The 13,558-nt window shown below is 37.1% G+C and overlaps 1 protein-coding gene across 9 annotated transcripts in view; it reads left to right on the top strand.

Moving 5' to 3' along the window:
* The window catches only part of DLG2 (discs large MAGUK scaffold protein 2), an 883,769-nt gene that overhangs the window by 845,190 nt on the left and 25,021 nt on the right, over positions 1-13,558 (top strand). The gene's annotated exons all lie outside the window — the stretch shown is intronic.

Here is a 13,558-nt window from a genome sequence, read left to right as displayed (position 1 = left end):
ACTGGAGTAGTATCTATCAAAGCAGCATACTGAACTCTTAGTAATTATGCCTACCACAAGCTTCAGGCTTAGCAAGAGCAGACTTTGTTTTATTAATACTAAAACCTACAGTGGCTGAGGGCTTTTCAGATTTTTACTGAATTAAAAGAATGCCAAACAATGACAGAAATATTACAGAGGAGAAAGAGACAAGCCAGTAATCTACTTTTTTCTTAACTGTTGTAATTACAACCAGTCTTTCAGGAGACAGAAATAGCATCTCTTGCTTTTCTCACTGTCAGATTATATACACTTTCTTGACTGTCTCTTGAAAATATTTTTATAGCAGAAACTGTGGCTCTTGGAAAGACCTTTGTCAACACCTCATTTTTTTTCTAATATTCATGGACGTTTCTTGTCCCTGAGAAGTATTGCACTATCCTGAAGCATAATGTTTAGGTAAAACAGAAAAATAGTTAAACAGATTTTTTTTTATTTTTTTAAAATACTATATGCCTTTTCATTTCACCCCTTAATTAGCCAGTGACTCCAGAATGTTTTTTATTGGTAAATAACCAATTTTATTTCCCAAAGAAACAAATTCATGCCTCTTCCAGTCTCTCAGCACATATCCAAAAAAAAAAAAAATGTACTCATAAGGTTTTCCTTATAAAGTAATCCACACAGTTCCTTCCTTTCCTTCCTCATGTTTGTTTTTGGAATACCTTCAAGTCAGCAGCTAAATGGTAGTGAAAGGAGAGATGCTGGATTGGCAATAACATTTCTGTACACCTTGATGTGTATGTATATCTGTAAATGTATGAAAAGAGAAAAGGAGGGAGTCTGCCTTTTTTTTTTCCTCCTCTAAATTTTGTGGTCAGAAAATAGCAACTGATGCTGAGGAAAAGACAATGGACGTGTCAAACAACAGAACGTGTGGGTTCACAGGTGGAGCAATTTACTAAGAAGAGAGCTTGAACAAAAATGAAGCAGTATACTCCTACCTGCAAGGATGATATGAAGGAGGGTTACTGAAGGTGGCGTAGGCACTGACACACAATTAAACATTCTTTATTCTCAGTCTCAGCCAGATTTCTCTCTTCTTGCCAATCTGGCTGACTTACCTCTGCTCCACCAGTCTTTCTACTTTCTTGTTTCTTTCTAATGGGGAAGGCTGCTTGTGGGGGGATTCAAAGAAATCTGAGTACCCTTACTGGAGTAAGTGCTCAGTTCAGTTAAAACTTGATCTTCAACTGGTATTCCAACAACTGCCTAAAAAAGGAGCATTGATTTGTACAGCTGTAATCTTCAGAAATTTGAGGTACGTATGCCTGGGAGCAAGGTGCCTAGCAGCAGTCTGTCTGTGTCTGTTTTTAGCCTGCATAATCCAGTAGTTTTATATTTTTTTCTAGATTGACACTGCTGTAATTTGTGAGGAGCAGCCAGTGAATAATGCAGCTGCAGTGTTGTTGTTCTATTTCTATACTTACTGCTATTTTTAAAAATGTGCTAAAGAGGGCAGAGTGAGCTGTAGTCAGATCTCAGCTACCAAGGATATCATCTGGAGCACAAAAACCTACCCAGAAAAGGACTGATGGTGGCAGGGTACATCAGGAGAAAGGTGCTCCACGGGGTGTCAAGGCAGTCCCACAGCATGAACATCAAATCTGGTGGCAACAATCCAGGTTGGTCCACAGCCCTGTGGCTCCCAGAAAAGTCCATATCAACTTTCCATGTCCAAAATCGAACCCAGACACAAAATCAGCAAGGCAAGGTGGGATGGACACAAGGCACAGACGAGCCTGCAGCATAGCCCTGGCAAGGACCAGGGGCTATGGGCATTTACTGAACCTCCTTGTCCTGCAGATATATGTCCCACTAATGTGATCCCAGATGAGATCATGAAAATTCATGATTCTGCTGCTTACTCTGCACTGTGACTGTCAAAGCACTTTAGTTCAGTCCAAATTTTTTTTAGCTAGCCTTTGTTAAAATGTAGATAATCCTTTATTAGCAGAAGGCTGTAGGAGATTACAGTTTTCCTGTAAGGCCTATTCTGTCAATTCTGACTAATTCTGAGCATTTGAAATGTAAAGTCCAACTTTGTTGTGTAATTAAATTTTAGGGTTTTTTGTTTGTTTTTCCATTCCTTGATGCTGCTTCCACTTGCAGTATCAATTGATTTAGTTTTCTGTTTTAGGTCCATTATGTCATGTTTCCAGTGTGCTGAAGGCAAAAAAACCTTTCCCATTAAATGCAGTAGAGAAGCTGGCCTGAGCCCTAGTATATGTTTTTGCTAAGGACTGTTAGATTTATTCAGTTGCATTAAAAATAAAATAGAATAAAATATTTTGTTATGATTCCTAATAACTTATCATTCCTCATAACATTTAGCATCCAGAATGCTACAGTGTGGCCCTGACTGTATAAACAAAATGGGTCTTCAATAACACCCCAACAAACACATCACAATTTTCCCCAAAGAAAAATGTTTTATTGTCTCAGCACCAAACATTTATTGGACACCTACTGATATTAAAAATAATTTGTTTAAGTTGATAATTTCTAGCTAAAATATGCGTTGATTAGGCATTTATTTATAAACTTCCAGAAAAGATGTAAATAGCAGAGATGGGTCATAATGTTTTAGCTTGGCTTCTACCCATCAGACAATTTTGCCTGAATGTCTAGAAAGCTTTAAATATGACTTCCTGCAGAAATATTAGTTACACATGATGTTGGGACAATTATATAAACATTGTAAAATATTAGCTGGTCTTTATATAAAATGAATTTGCTGTCTCATAAATTAATATTTCTCCAACTCAAAAATACCATATTAAAGAGCTCTTTACCATATTAAAGAGCTCTTTCTTTCTTCATGGTCCAGAACCCCAGCCTGTCTCTGCTGCCTGGAAGAGATGTGGTCAACCACTGCCTGAAGTGAGCCTGGGGTCACTGTCTTTGCCACAGGCACCTACAGTGTACCTGTTCAAAGTCAGATGCAATAAATCCTGTTTCTGTGAGCCTTAGCTGGGTGCCCTTCTAAAACACAGAGCAGCCATTATAATGCACAGTGAGACAGTTATCACTCTTCAGTTCTCCATGAGGCTGTGGCATGACAAGGACAAGGCATGACAGCTTTATCCATTTAATCTTGATCAGATACAATAATCCAAAGTTAAGGACCACAGGGCTGTATCCAGACTATGCAGTTTCAGAGCTAACTTAATCATCTCTGCCATTTCTTCTGGACTGATCTTTGCACTAGTAGTTGCAGTGGAAAAAAAAAAAATGCTATTAATAACCTAATAAAAAGAGGTACTAATAACTTGGGCAGGAAGAAATCAAATGAGGTTTAATAAGAGCAAATGTAGAGTTCTGCACCTGGGAAGGAACAACCAGACGTATCAATACAGGCTGGGGGACAACCTGCTGGAGAGGAGCTCTGAGGAGAAGGACCTGCGGGTCCTGGTGGACAACAGGTTGACCATGAGCCAGCAGTGTGCCCTCGTGGCCAAGAGGGCCAATGGGATCCTGGCATGCATTAAAAGGAGTGTGGCCAGCAGGTCAAGGGAGGTGATCTTCCCTATGAAGAAAGGCTGAGAGACCTGGGTCTGTTCAGCCTGGAGAAAAGAAGACAGAGGGGATCTCATCAATGTTTATAAATATCTGAAATGTGGGAGATAAAGGGATTTGGCCAATCTCTTTTCAGTGGTTTATGGGGACAGGACAAGGGGTAATGGAGCTCAGGAAGTTCCGCACCAACATGCGAATGGACTTCTTCACAGTGAGGGTGACGGAGCACTAAAACAGGCTGCCCAGGGAGGTTGTGGAGTCTCCTTCTCTGGAGATATTCAAGGCCCATCTGGACGCCTACCTGGGTAGCCTGCTCAGGGGTGTTGGCCGTTGGCATGGGGGTTGGACCAGATGATCTCTCAAGGTCCCGTCAAACCCCTACAGTTCTGTGATTCTGTGAAGACAGATAGTCTGCATAAAGTCTTCTGGCACCACTTTTCCAAGTGTAAAATGTAAATGCTTGGATACGTTTGGGTCCATAGATGAAGCTATCTAGAAATACGTGGGGGTAAGCTCCCTGCTCAGCCCAGTGTATAGCTCCTGCGGTGTCAGTAAAAACTATGCTGTTGCTGCAAAGACGGTGCAAGATCCTGAACTTCTTTAATTGTAGAGCTATAGGTGGAAAAAACTACAGACAAGAAAACCCCCTTCTACTCAGAAGCGAGCTTTTTATAGAAAATCATTCTGCATGTCATTTCTTTTAGGAGCTGTGAATCAGTATTTTACTGTACACTCCCCCGTCTTAGAATGATTGAAATTTGCTTTGCTGTAACCAGAGAATAAGAACAAATTTTCATGTTTGCTTCTTAAAATAAACTTTGGAAATCAGTCATGTCATAAAATTTCTGGTTTTATATCTCCATTACTAATTGACATAAAATCTTTTACAAAAGCTTTGTTTCTGCAATATTGAATTTTAGCTGTTACTCTTCAGCAAGCATTCAAGAACGCTTCCTCTATGACAAAATGGAAATGAATGACAAGAATAAAAAAGCCATGTGAAACCATGTTGCAAAAATTCCTTTTACAACCCATATGACCTCTAGGTAGGTCTTCATAAGGAGCCAAAGAAGGCTGTTGAAAAGTATTAGAAGAAAATTGCTGAGCAGAGGTATTTTCTGCACAAAGACTTTGTATTGGCACAAGGCATTAGTAGGTCTGAAGCTGCTCTTCAGAAATTTGGTGTGAAGCTTTCCAGTGCAGGGCAGAGGAGCAGTAAGCTCTTTATATTGTTCTGATGTTGTCTTGCTTCCAGTTTTTTCTTTGTTGTATTTAAGTTCTGCCAGAGGCTGCACAACCTCAGAAATGGGGGTACCAGTGGGGGTCGTAAAAGAATTAGATCTCAGCACTGTTTCTGCAGCCCATATCTTGGAGAAGGCTGCTCCTCCCCATGGCAGAGGAAAGATGGGGCTCATTTGTCCATCTGTACTTGCCTTTCCACACATTTTCACCTCCTTCATAGTCCTGTCTTCACATTTCACGACAGCTGGAGCTGTTGCCAGGCACATCTGTTTTGACCTAAGCCCATATTAGTGGGCTGCCCTGTTCATTCCCCTTGAGCCAAACACATTTTGTTCAGCATTTCTGCAAGGGACATTGGAAATACTGCAGTTATCAGCATCTAGTTCACTCACGTGCTGAAGCAATCAAATGAAATTCAGTTGATAAAACAACACATAGCCAGGAAAATTTAACTGTATATTGTCTTGTTGCTCCAGGGTATGCTGAGGCACTCTACAAAAACTTACATTAATTTAATAGTAATGCCTGTTGTGTTGTGATCACAAATGGAAGTAAATGAAAACAAGCCCTCAGTTTTGATTTATTCCTCTGTAGCATTGTTGATTATAGCAGGGAACTGGCATGCCTTAAGGAACACGTTTTTTCTTTAAAGTGATGAAACAGTTCGAGGAACTGTGGAAAACACTGTCAGGTCAAATTTGAGGCTTTTACACACCTGAAGTGAAGAAATATATTCTAATAGCTTTCTTTTATAATCCAGTGGAAAAATTCTTTTTTTTTTTTTTTTTTTTTTTAAAAAAAAAAAAAAGCCATTAAAAGCCATTTTTTAAAAAAGCCATTAAAAAAAAAAAAAAAGCCATTTTTCATTTCATTGAGAAATACAGACTATAAATGTCTAAAATTTGTAAGCTTAATTGAATAGAGTTTCAAATGTGAGAACAAAGGTTTTGGCGTTGAACTATATCCAGATGGTCAAAAATATTGCTGCTTGTTGGCAGCTTATCAGTCAAAGAAATACTGGTGGAGTCATTTCTGCAGTTAATGAGCAATTAAAATACATTAATCTCATAGATTTTCAACCTGATAATTGTGTGAAGTTTATTTATGAGATAACACTGCTTCTTACGTGGCCGCAATGTTAGGAATAAGAATATCAATAAGTGTTTTCTGTGCCATTATAAAACTGTGCCATCCTGCTTAGGTAAGAGGAAAGTTGGAGAGTTGCTGACATAAGGGTTAAAAAGTTTAAATTGGTCACAGATTAAATACAAGAGGGTGAAAATTTGCTAGCACAGATAGAATACCTAAGTTTACAGCCGAGCGTTAATTGCTTTTCTTCTAAGCTGTTCCAGCAGAAATTTGTGCTGAGTTTAACTTCATATGTGTGCTATTTTTATAGCTTGTTGTCTAATGCCCTGAATCAAATGGTAGGAGATCTGCATGTATGTATAGGTAATTTCATAGCTGTTTGGCTATTCTTCTGAAAAGCACCTCAGGAACTGCATTCCAGTGGTTCAAAAATAAAAATGGATAGTGTTGGCAATAGATTCAAGGAATTAGAAACAGAAAAATATTCACACAGAACTCTAGAAGAGTGGAGTTAAGCGTTAATGCTCACCAAGATGTTACGGTCTCCATATTTCACATCTTTATTTCTGTCTCACTCAAATTCAAGCCATTTAATGCTGATTGACTTTGTGACTCACAGGCCATGTTTTGAAGGTTATAGGAACACAGGAAATGCCAAACTGGGTCAAATCCAAAGTCCATTTAATCTGATATTCCATCTGTGAGACTGCCAGTATGAGGTGAATTACTGGAATATATGGGAGATGAACTTCCTGCACAAGCCTTGCACCAGTCTCTTACAGTGACTTTGGTTTTGCTTGCCTATCACTTTATTTTGTATGTTTTTTAGCTGTAAAGCTCAAACATATAAACATTTTAAATGAAAGTAATGAACCTGATATGACTGACTGTCTCCTGAGTGAGATCTTTGCCATCATTCAGTCTGCTACCCCAGTCACCTACCTCCTTTTAACTCAAAAGGGCAGTTGCAAAGCAAGTCTGCTCTGATTAGCTTTCAGTGAATGGTCTGAAGGCATGTAGGTATTGTAAATCCTTCTCCACTACTATTTTACAAAAGAAGTGTAACAAAGGTCCTTATTTAGCCCATTGTTTATGCAAAAGAAAATTTTATATAGTAGTTTATAGCCATGGTAATAAATGATAAATTACAAAGAATAGTGATAAAGGAGAAGGTTTTGTGTTGTTTATACTGTATTAGCTAACTAACATCTTCTGCAGTTTTATTTACTAGTGAATTAACTCAAAAGATTGCATAGGGGTGACCAAAATCCTCAGTTTCATTTTCAAATGTGAGGAAGCACCAGCAGTTAAATGGCAATTAGGGTTTAAAAAAAAAGATTTGAGAAAATATCTGGTCAAAACTGAGGAATGAAGGTTGAGTTGACAGAGGTACTGAAATGTTCCCTGTGGAAAGCTGTGGGCCTGGGCAGGCAATCAGATGGTCACAAAAGTCTGCCAAGTCCATAGTAATATGATTGTTGATCTCTGAGACTCTCTCATCATCATTGCTGTTGCACGAACGGTGCTGAGACAGGTTGACGTGTACAAAGGTTTATCAGCAGGATCTATAGCTGAGGTAGTGCATCAGCTCTAAGAGGGAAAGTTACTATGGGAAGTAAATTTAAAAAAAAAAAAAAGAGAGAGAAGAATCAGACAACACTGCCAAACATCAAACAACTTTCTAGCTCCAGAGACAGCCTTAAGAAAGCAGAGGAAGAGACCTTCACCCAGCCTGTGAGTCAGGCTGGGTGAAAGCTGATGTGGGCTCAGGTACAGCTCCATGGTGTTGGGCTGTGAGCAGCTCCTCAAGAAGCACAGGCATGTGAGCTAGCAGAGGCTCACTGTTTGGCTCTTTTCCCATCACCCCTCTTTCAGTTTCTCCCCCAGCATTGCAGTGTTATTCCCTGTAGTACTTAAGACTGGTAGATTTGTTTTTAAATGTGAAAAATGATCTAGGCTTTTCTGCTTCCCTTGGGGCAGATTATTCTACACCCAAATTGATTTTACCGTCAAGGAGCTTTGCCCTTTCTTATTTTCACACTATTAATTTCAGTGTTGCTGCTTGAACAAATCCTTTGCCCTCTCTTTATGTACAACCTTCAGGTACTTGCACATGACCTTGCCTGCCACGTACTCAGGCTTTGTACATCGGCATTTCAATCCTGCCAACACCGATGCAATATAAATTAGCAGATGAGTACTCCCTTCTGAATGTAATTCGAACCTTGCACGAAGTTAAAAACATGTCTGCAGAATTGGAAATACTGTTTTTACATGCTTTCTTGAAAGCCTATTAGTCTTTCTCTTCCCCCGGTAGTTGGTGTTGTTTTCAACCTTTGTTTTGTTAGGAATTGAAATTGAGTTGCTGGCTGACAAGTGGATAAGTAAAATTTCATATTTATGAATATTAAACAGTACTACCCTTGCCTTTTAAATCTAGGCAGCATGGAGTTTTTAATCAGGCTCGTACTTTTTCATTTCAAATTTCCAAGATCTAACTCTTCCTGCAGCTTCTAAGAAAAGCTAAGCAAGTAGAGAGATCTTCACCTGAGCTTCTTCTGTCACAAAGTATCCCAAAGTCCCGAAGTTATCAAAACAGATCATGATGCAAAAATTCAGTAAGGAATGAATGTAGGACAAGACACTTTTATTTGCAAATACTTGCAATGTCTAAGAAAATTTATGATTGGACTTAACAGAACAGGGCATCCCACTCCCAACATCTGATAGATATGGAGAAGTTAACATTGGTTGCTTGCCAACATACAATGGTGTGCACAGACTGAATGAAAGATAGATGTCTCAAGGATTATACTGCATGGACACTATACAGCCAGCCTTAGATTTGCCACTAACAACTTCTTCGTTTATCTTTCTGCTTGTTTGCACAGATGTCATTAAGAGCTTTCTCTGTATGAGAAATGACCCAGACCCAGAAATGTCTCACTTTTCACAGGAAAAAAAAAATACACTAACACAGGATTCTGTTGAGAAATCCATTTTTGAGACATGGACTTTGGATTACTAGGAAAAAAGTTCACTATAAAAGCAGAGAGGTAGTATATATACTTGAAAAGAGAAATGACACTGATTATCTGTTTCAGGCACAAACTTCTCATTCTGGTGTCAGTGTAACTTTGTGGTGCAGTGGGATCTATCAGTTCATGTAGATATAGCAGTGCTTGAGTGCCCAAAACTTTATTAAGTTAAGTGCTGTTCAAACAGAGGAAAAGAATGTTGTTAAAGAGCAAAATGTGCATAAAATAAGAAAAGCCTTGAAGTTGATAATAGATCATGCAGATTTTGGTAAAATGCTGTATTAATGATGACTCTTCATTTAAGTTAGGCCAAAAGCAGATATTAAGGAAAGAATAATAATTTGAAAAAGTGGCAGATAAGTGGTAAAATGAATGAATATTCATCATTCTCATATACACATCAAGACCAATCTCATAACAAGACTGATACAGATAACCATGTAACATACAAACTAAGCTAAAGCTTACCTCAAATCTGCCTATAAATGAATTTTATCTGCACTCTGTACACAAGAATTTTACAGCCAGTGCTCTGGAGCAGTTGTTCCTCAGGTGATCCCCTAACACTGGTTCCCAGTTTAGGAGTGAGGATTAGCATTGGTTGAATGAAATACCAAAATAAAGCATTCCCAGTGTATTTCAATGGCTTTTAGACTAGCTAACTGCATTTAAAGCTTTTAGAACATTAGAAGAAATATTTTTCCAATATATTGCACTCTCTTGAAAAACACAAAGAGGACAACCTCTATCAAGAGCACATCTGCACAAAATATAGTACAGGCTACATCAGCTGTACTGGGAAAAATACAAGGAGGGAGATCAAATAAACAATGTAATGGTTGACAATTGCAGCATGGTACACCCATCAAATTATTGATGCACTATTCTTTGTGATGTTTACCACTACAGAGCAAATTCTGAAATTGGATTGTTTGTTCAACTTTACATGAAAATTTCCTTTAAACACACTATCGTAATAGCTGATGAGTAACATTTGTAAGGCTGCTGCATCTAGAGGAAAGCATTTGGAATACAAAAATGTTGTTGACACACACACACACAAAAAATACTAAGGGAAGTTCTTAAAAACAAAAAACACACAGTGTCTTAATGTCTGTCACAACTGAGGAAAGCTGTATTTGCAAGCCGCATGTACCAAACTGGGGCCATCTGGGGATGTTTGGTCAAGCAAGAATGCAGATCACAATTTTCTTCTGGATTCTTCAAAACACAGGCTTATAGCTAAGTAATGTCAAAATAAGAATTCAAGCCAGGAGGTTAGTGAAAGCGTCCCCTCCCCCACCCCTTTATTTTCTGTAAAAAAAAAAAAAAATCATCATCATATTTAGTGTTGTGCAGAATGACCTGCCTCTTCAGTTTGTTCAGTTGTCAAACAGCACTTGAAAATTTCATCTGCTTTCATATCGTAGGCACCTGTCTATACAAAGTGCTTGCTAATGCCAGTTCCTTAGTTAGTGGTAGGCTGTGTGAACCCATGGCAGTGAGTTATAAAAGCTGTCTATCGTACAGTGTCTGAAAAAAGCCTGTGCTTGAAATAACCAAGTTATTTGCCACTACAGAATTTTACAATGTTTACGCAAAGACATTGCAACTTGCACAGGAATCCATTTTCAGGCACTTTTTCACTGACTTTCAGAAACTCTGCCTGCATAAATACTGTTGGATCGAGCCTAAGCTTGATATCACAATTTCAATTCCGGTTGCATGCAACTTCTACATCAGGCTGAGAGATGCAGGCAAATACCTCTCTCAGTCATCTTGTTGCCATTTCACAGCTCTTCAGCAAAGTAAGGAGACCCTGTAAAAACTGTCTCCAGAATATTTTATTCAGTCTCAAAATTTCCATTTTACAGAAATAAAACCTCTCAAAAATATACATCTCATTTTTATTGTTAAACCACCATTCCTCACACACATCTTCCTAAAAAAGAAAATATGTATCTACTGTTGATCTCTATTCTTCTCTCAACAAAACAAAATCTATATTTAACACAGTGTGTTTGATAAAAACATGGCTTTATTCTGTATGTCTCCCTATCATCTCTTTGCCACCCCCCATATCTCTGTACAATACAAATATATATCATGATATCTATCAAGAACCATGTTGCTGGATGTCTGCAGGGTTTCATATCCTTGAAGTGGAGACTGCCAACCTGATTTTAATCACATTTATGTTGGATACAAAAACAAAATCCAGGCTCCTGGTTTAGGTTTCTTGCAAAAACCATGCACTTTATGTGCAATTAAATAAATGCTCAGTAAGCCTATTCAGTTAAAAGTAAAGATTAATTATTTTAATAAGTTTGCATTACCAGACACAGGTTACTCTTTTATAATATTTTACAATTATTATTATTATTATTATTTTAAATATAATATATATGACTACACTGTGGTAGTGTTTGTGGTGAATAACATGAATATACACATTGATTAATTTATAGAAGTATTGACACATGCATAAACATTTGTATGTGGATATTAATAAACTGAGTCAGCATTATTTTAAGAAAAAGGGTTTTTTTTGGTATAGATATCAGCACATTTGGACATAATGGTCACCTGCTATGAATTGCCAGATTTTGATTATCCAAATTGAAGGAACAATATCTCATTTAACAAGCTACCCAGAATTTTAAACTGAAAAAGGAGAAAAAGTTTATATAACAGTATAGTATAATTGTCTAACTTGGAATATTCTGTTAGATCACGCATAATCTTGAAAAAAATATATATATGTTCTTCCAATGCAAATGGATTTCTGAAGTTTTTGCTATAGAATGTTGGGGAAAAAAATGAAAGATAATATTTATAAGTGGTTATTTATCATAGAATCTCTGTGAAACAACATATTTATATATCCGTTTGATAACATTCTATTTAATTTGAAAGTGAAATGGCATTTGATAATGAAGTGTTTGTCACTTAAAAAAAATGTTTTGTTTTATTTTGTTTTGTTTGTGAGGTGCTATATAGTGTGTATATATCTATATTTTTTTCCTTTTTAAGTGCAATGCCTATAGTATTACTATATCAAATTGAGATGAATCATGACAAACATCATTTTCACAACTTGGGAAATGTTAACATGCTACATTTCTTTCTTTGGAAAAGTAAAAGAAACTATCACAGAAAACACATTTTAATTTAATTATATCCTTAGGTCATTAAAGTAATATAATGTGCATGTCAGTCCTCTTTTCATACACAGATTGGTTTAATCCTACATACACATTTTTAACCTCTGGCTTTCTTTCATATTTGCTTTGTTTTGAAATTGCATGCTGTCTGGATTATTTGTGCATGACCTCCACATTAATTTCGCATTGAATGTTTACATACTCAGAGATTTTCATGGATCATTTATTCTACATGTGCATTTTTTTCCTTTGTTTTCAGTTATTGAACTTTAAATATGCTTGAAATGTAAAAGTGGCATGAAACTTTCGTGACACAAGTAAACAACAATTTTAATAGATTTTCTGATTACCTTCATATCTTTAAAAAAAAATACATATTTTAAACTACATTTTATGTTGTCCCTCCAAAATGTAATAAAATGAAATAACATAAAATAATAAAAAAACAATCTGAAACCCTAAATCTGTTCCATTTCAGATCTGGAGACAAATACTGCTTATATTTTTTTGTTCAAGCAATCCCAAACACATGAGATTGTTTCTTTAAATGAGCTGAGAAAGTCTCTGCTGTCTTGGAGGTGATACATGCAAGATCATGAGTCTGAGCTTTGCTTATGTTCTGTATGGGAAACAGCACAGGACATTGTCTGACAGACAACATGGATAACTTCAGTTAAGCACTGTCTATAGCTCAGCATAGGTTCCCTCTGGAAATGCCAGCTTCTGTCAGTTGACTACACAAGGATCTTAACTCCTCATTTAGTATCTGAAATAGGAGTTCCAAGTAGGTATATACTACTTTTACATCATAATGTGCCATGAACCCTTGCAACTGTTTATTAAGCCAAACTTTTTGTCATGTAAAAAGGACATTTTCCTCCATATTAATTCCATATTTGAAGAAATATAGTGATATGTGTTGCTCAATATGCAGTGTAATAATGCTTATCAGCAGAATCCCAGCTCTAAAAGACATAAAACTAAAAGCATATCCAGAGGAACCTAATGAGTAAATATATACATAAAACAGAAAATAAAGTGATTTTTTTAATGTTTTCCAAAAAAAAAAAAAAGGTATTAAAACACACTTAAGAAGTTGCCAATTTAGAGAACAAATAAAGCACTATGAAATCATATATGATTGTAATGGTCACAGAGCTGCATTCACACACCTGCTAGAAAAAAATCAAATACTTCCTCTTTCCTCTTTGCAGCCTATTCTTTTTCAGCTGGTTCATTAATTCTGTGCACAGTCTGCTATGATTAAAGATGAGTGGCTTGATCTCAAAGCATGCTAAGCCATCTGTAGCCCTTTATGTGAGCAAGTCAAACACAATACCTCTCAAATAAGGAGCTGAAGTTTGTCATTCGAGACTCTGTAATTAAATCGATCCAGTCTCCAGGGGCTTTGCCTTCAACCTGCAGGCTTCACCACAACCATTCACCACCTGTGATTCTTCCCATCCA

The sequence above is a fragment of the Aythya fuligula genome, chromosome 1 (genome assembly GCF_009819795.1).
Source record: "Aythya fuligula isolate bAytFul2 chromosome 1, bAytFul2.pri, whole genome shotgun sequence".
NCBI classification, from domain to species: Eukaryota; Metazoa; Chordata; class Aves; order Anseriformes; family Anatidae; genus Aythya; species Aythya fuligula.
This window is presented reverse-complemented; position numbering and strand designations above follow the sequence as displayed.